The sequence below is a fragment of the Tachyglossus aculeatus genome, chromosome X1 (assembly GCF_015852505.1).
Source record: "Tachyglossus aculeatus isolate mTacAcu1 chromosome X1, mTacAcu1.pri, whole genome shotgun sequence".
In the NCBI taxonomy this organism is placed as follows: Eukaryota; Metazoa; Chordata; class Mammalia; order Monotremata; family Tachyglossidae; genus Tachyglossus; species Tachyglossus aculeatus.
Window position 1 is genome coordinate 69,486,404 of NC_052101.1, and position 6,516 is coordinate 69,492,919.

The window sequence follows — 6,516 nt, forward strand, 5'->3', positions numbered from 1 at the left end:
TCCCCAGCTCTTAGTCTAATGCTTTCCACACTGTAAGACTTTAATAAGGTTTGTTGATTATATAAGCCACCCCTCTGTCTTTTAGGCATATCAGACAGACGAGACAAAGAAGGAATTTCTACAACCTCTTTTCACAACCCATTCAGATGGTTAGGAAATTGCACCTTCTAGCTAATCTACCTCTCTCATCCTATAGTTTCCAACATTTCTTTTTTTATTTTCTCCTCTGGTGAACAGAAGACTGGTTTATCACCTTTCTCTGTCTAAGAATACCGTTTGTCCCTTCTCTGGGTTCAGTAATCCTAATTCCTTTAACCTTTTCTTTCAGCTCTTAGTTGCCAACCCTTTCATTGTCAATCAATCAATCAATGGTATTTATTGCGTGCTTACTGTATGCAGAGCACTGCATTAAGTGCTTGGAAACAGAGTTGATAGAACATTTTTTCATGGTATTTGTAAAGTGCTTACTATGTACCAGGCACTGCACTAAGTACTGGGGTAGATACAAGCTTATCAGGTTGGATACAGTCCCTGTCCCACATCAGATTCACAGTTTTATTCCCCACTTCACACATAAGTTACTGAGGCTCAGATAAGTTCAGTGACTTGCCCAAGGTCACACAGCGGACAAATGACAGAGCCAGGATTAGAACCCAGGTCTTTCTGACTCCCAGGCCTGTTCTATATCCATTAGGTCATGCCCCTCTCAAGCACGTTCCCTGTCCACAGTGAATTTACAGTCTAGAGGGGGAGCAAACATTAAAATAAATTATGGATATATACATAAGTGCTGTGGGGCTGAGGGTGGGATGAATGCCAAGTTCCCAAAGGTTATTCATTCATTTAATTTGTTCAATTGCATTTATTGAGTGCTTACTGTGTGCAGAGAACTGTACTAAGCACCTGGGAGAGTACAATATAACAATAAACAGGCAGATTCCCTGCCCACAACAAGCTTACATTTGAGAGGGAGGAAGGCAAACATTAATTTAAATAAATAAATTACAGATATGTACATAAGTGCTGTGGGACTGGTAGTGGGGAAGAACAAATGGAGCCAGTCAGGGTGACACTGAAGGGAGTGAGAGAAAAGGAAAGGAAGAGCTTAGTCATGGAAGGCCATTTGGAGGAGATGTTCCTTCAATAAGGCTTTCAAGTGGGGAAGAGTGATTGTCAGATTTGAGTAGGGAGGGGTTCCAGGCCAGAGGCAGGATGTGGGCAAAGGGTTGGCAGCAGGAAAGGCAAGATCGAGGCACTTTGAGAAGGTTAGCATTAGAGGAGCAGAGTATGTAAAGTGTGTGTAGTAGGGGAGTAGTGAGGTGAGGTAGGAGGGGGCAAGGTGATTGAGTGCTTTAAAGCCAATGTTGAGAAATTTTTCTTTGATGCAGAGCTGGAATAGCAACCACTGGAGTTTTTTGAGGAGTGGGGTGACATGTTCTGAATGTTTCTGTAGAAAAATGATCCAAGCAGCAGAGTGAAGTATAGACTGGAGTGGGGAGAGGCAGGAGGCTGGGAGGTTAGCTAGGAGGTTGATGCAGTAATCCACACAAGATAGGATGAGTGATTGTATTATTCATTCAATCGTATTTATTAAGCGCTTACTGTGTGCAGAGCACTGTACTAAGTGCTTGAGAAGTGCAAGTTGGCAACATATAGAAACGGTCCCTACCCAACAACGGGCTCACAGTCTAGAAGTGGTAGCTGTTTGGATGGAGAGGAAAGGGTGGATTTTAGTGCTGTTGTGAAGGTAGAACTGACAGGATTTAGTGATGGATTGAATATGTGGGTTAAATGACAGAGAGGAGTCAAGGATAATGCCCGGGTTATGGGATTGTGAGACAGGAAAGATGGTGGTGCCATCTACAGTGATGGGAAAGTCAGGGAGAGGACAGGGTTTGTTTGAGAAGATTAAGAAATTCTATTTCATGTTAAGCTTGAAGTATGTCATTATTTGTCAGAGCCAGACCTTCCTCACCTTATCTTGGTGCAGTTTGCTTTTCCTCCACAGATGTTTTATTCTGTGCTTCTCATTACTGGAGTGAAAATAATGAATAATTGTGATATTTGTGAAGTGCTTACTTCATGCAAGTACTGAGCTAAGTGCTGTGATAGAAACAATATAATGATATCAGACACAGTCCCTGTCCTCGATGGGGCTCACAGTCTAAGTGGGAGAGAGAACATGTATTGAATCCTATTTTACAGATCAAGAAACTGAGGCACAGATAACTGAAGTCCAAGGTCACACAACAGGCAAAAGGCAGAGCCATGATTAGAACCCTGGTCTCCCAATTCCCAGTTCTGTGTTTTATCAACAAGGCTACACTTAAGAAAGTCACTTCTCTTGACTAAACATATGTTCATTCCTGTTGCCCCAGAACACGATTCAAAACATAAACTTGATTGGAACTCTGTTCAATGCTGCAGTGTGAAGCAGTACCATTCATGAATGTACAGACAAGACACACCTCCTCTCTATACAAATGGGAGAATTGAGTTTGTGATCTTTCACTTTTCTAACCAATGAAGAAAATGAACTTCTTCCTGACTATTCAATTATTCAGAAACCTCTTGACTAAATGATCAGTTAGCTCAGCTCTTGCTCTGGCCTAGGTTACTGTAGCCCTGGAGAAATTATACCACTCTCTCCCTTATTTACACTATTTGTTAATCATGTGCCATATGCCAAACACTGCACTAACTACTTAGGTAGATACAAGAAAATCAATTTGGACTCAGTCCCTGTCCCACAAAGGACTCACAATCTATGTGGGGGAGGATAGACACATAGAAAATGAAGAATAAATTACAATCCACAATAAACTACATTCAGCTATAAGAGCAAATTAAGGAGTGAACAATCCCAATTAATTTAATCTCTTCCAAGGTTATATATCATTAGATTGTAAAATCCTCCATTAGACTGTAAATTCCTCTAGGTCAGAGGCCATGTCTTACATTTGTTGCATTCTTCTAAGATCCAAGAACAGAGCTCTGCACATAGTGGAACTTAATAACTACTGATGAATGAATGATATAATAAATTAAGTACCGGTAGATGGAAGACACTTTACAATTGTAATATATAAATCCTTTCAGAAAATGGCACAAACCTCTGCAGCAAATGAATATCTTGCCAACTTTAGTTAATGTAATAGCGTATTAGCTGAAAAAAAGTAATGAACACAATTGGGTCAGACAGCTGAAGAAAGAAAGATTAAATCAAATATGCCATGAAAGGTTGCAAAGACTTTGATTAAGGGCAATATCCTATTACAGCGAAAATATAAAATCTCATCGATACGGTCAAGTATGATCCTTTAGAAATTCTTTTATTTCCTAATGTTTCCTCATGTCCTAGGTTAAAAAATTCCCAAACAGAAGTTATGAAATAATTTAAATGACAATTTTTGACACTGAACGAAAGATGTTTTTGTGAGCCAAGCTGCGACTTATTTTGGTAAAATGGGAATTGCCTCCTGACTGGACTTGGAAAAATTAAGATCTGAAATAATAAATTACAACAAAAATGTACTTTGACATTCAACTTATTTTCATTCTACCATCTAGTTTAATTACTACAATATCTTTAACATTTCAGACACTGAATTGTATATTGAAAACTGTTCAGGAAACCACTCAAAGGTCTAAGAATTGTGATATCCTCGAATGTTTTTAACCCACTTTTTTGACATCCCATAGTCCTTTTTTATCATATTTATTTACAGTAATCAGAGCAATGAATAGGTAGAGGGTTGACTTAAGAAGGAGAAAGTGGGGGTGTGGGAGAAGAAGAAGGAGGTAGGCAGAAACAAAAACAGAGAAAATACAGACTTTAATTTTTGCTTTTCCCAGTACAGCGTGTCCTAGACTCCACCCCATCTGCTAACACTGAAAAAAGCTAAGGAAGCAGCTTAAACTAGTGGATAGAGCAGGGTCCTGGTAGTCAGAAGGTCTGGGTTCTAATCCTGGCTCTGCCATATATCTGCTGTGTGACCTTGGGCAAGTCACTTGACTTATCTGGGCCTCAATTACCTTATCTGTAAAATGGGGATTAAGACTGTGTCTCATGTGGGACAGGGACTATGTCCAACCTGATTAGCTTGTATCTACCCCAGCACTTGGTACAGTGCCTGGCACAAAGAAAGTGCTTAAAAAATACCGTAAATGAAATGAAAAAAGAATGGAGGGTAAGAAGAAAACAAAGTTGTCTCACTACCAGTGTTCCAGTGCAGTTGTTTCAAGTAGATTTTTTTAAAAAAAATAAGCCTACATTTTTAGTGTTCAAAATGACCTCCATAATCCATTGTGGATTCAAAACAAATCTGCATGTGTGTCAAAGGACCACAATAAAGGTCCAAAAGCTGATATAAGTCTACTATATTTTCAACTTGATTCAGTGAAGCTTAATCATTTTCTATTATGTGGGAAGACAAACTGGGAAGTGTTTTTTAAAAAAGAGAAGCATCCTGATTAGAAGAAACATGTGCTTTATGATGTTTCTTGATGTCTACCCAGCTAACCAATGAACAGATAAATCTGCACTACTACCTTGACATGAGAAATAGTTTTCAGTGGTCACATGCCAATAATCAATAACCCCTGGGCTAGGGTTAGAATGTCTTACAATTATTCTCTGTGCATGTGATTGATGTTTTGCTCAGTGGTAGCCAGGCATCCATCTTGTCTCAAATTCATATGGAGACCTTGAATCTCCCACATCTGTATGTGTTTTACTCTACAGTTCACACTGCTGAAACCAAATTCACCCCATGAAGCTTGCAACCTCACCTGAAATCTCTTTGCCTGGTCAAACTTTCCAACAAATGTTCAGGCAAAACATATATATCCCCTCCTCTTCCACTGCAAAGCTAAGCCTTGTAGCAACCCTCTGCCTATTGCTAAATGGACCTGATGCCCTGTGATGACCCAGTATTTCTGGGGCTCCAGATCCTATGATTCCCACTAACCATATTAGCACCAGGACTCCAGTGATGTGTTGCTCTCATTGAAGGTGGAGATGTGAATCCATCTCCAAACTACTGAGATTATGACTCAGTAAGAATAATAATAATATTTGTCAACCCCCCTTCCCTTTCCTATCAGCAATTTAAGACTGGTATTCAGTCCCTAAGTGTGGCCACTACTGCCACCACTACTACGACCTGGAGCTCCAGCTCAGCTGTTCTACTCCATCACTCCAAAATCAATGTTCACAAGACAACTTCACATTCCCAGCTCCCTGTCTCTCCCCACTGACTGCTCCCCAATTTCCTGCTCTGGAGTGGTTCTCCAGACAACCTGCTATGCACTCTGCTTGGGAGGACCTGAAAGAGCATAGGGTTCAAGTTTTAAGAACTAGTTGAACTGGCTTTGCAACTGCCCTGCTCAAAAAAAACCCAAAAATAACAACAAAAAAAAGATTCTAAAAGAGTTTTCCATTGTTTCCAAGTTTTGAGGCTCAGCTGTAATCGATCAGTCAGTGATATTTGAGTGATTACTGTGTGCGGCACACTGTACAAACTGCTTGGGAGAGTACAGTACAACAGAGGTGGTAGACACATTCCCTGTAATAGAGAGGGCAAGTTAGGCAGAGAAGTGGTGTGGCTTAATGATAGCACATGGCCCTGGAAGTCAGAAGGACCAGGGTTCTAGTCCTGACTCCACCACTTGTCTGCTGTATGACCTTGGGAAAGTCACATCATTTCTCTGTACCTCAGTTACCTCATCTGTAAAATGGGGATTAAGACTTTGAACCCCATGTGGGATAGGGAATGTGCCCTATCCTATTTGCTTGTATCCACACCAGCACTTAGCAAAGTGCCTGGCAAATAGTAAGCATGTAAAATGGGCATTCAACATGTCCACTTATTATTGTATTGTACTCTCCCAAGTGCTTAGTTCAGTGCTGTGCACATAGTAAGCCCTCAATAAATACAATTGAATGAATGAATGAAGAAATACTACAATTATTATTATTATGAGGTCCTGAGGGCTAGGGATCATGTCAGTATTCTTTCCCAGTGCTTAGTACAGTGCTCTGCCACAGTAAGTGCTTAATAAATACTGTTACTATTACTGCATTAAAATTCAATAATCAACCATTTCTGATGTAGTTGTTAAGGATGGGCTATTAACCAATCAATATCTAAGAGTCCCAGGTTAGCCCAGACTTAAACAGGGCTTAAAGTGTTTCAAAAAAAGGCACCCACAGCCCCTCACCATTTAGCAAAGGCCAATTTCCATGCCCTTTTCCCCACTCGCACAAAAATATCCTGGAGGTCATATTGCATTGGTGAGGTGGAGCAAGAGGTCAAGGAGGTATGGCCTCTTGTAGCTACTAGTGGGAGAAGCAGCATGGCTCAGTGGAAAGAGCACGTGCTTTGGAGTCAGAGGTCATGGGTTCAAACCCCGGCTCCGCCACTTGTCAGCTGTGTGACTTTAGGCAAGTCACTTAACTTCCCTGTGCCTCAGTTCCCTCATCTGTAGAATGGAGATTGACTGTGAGCCCACCGT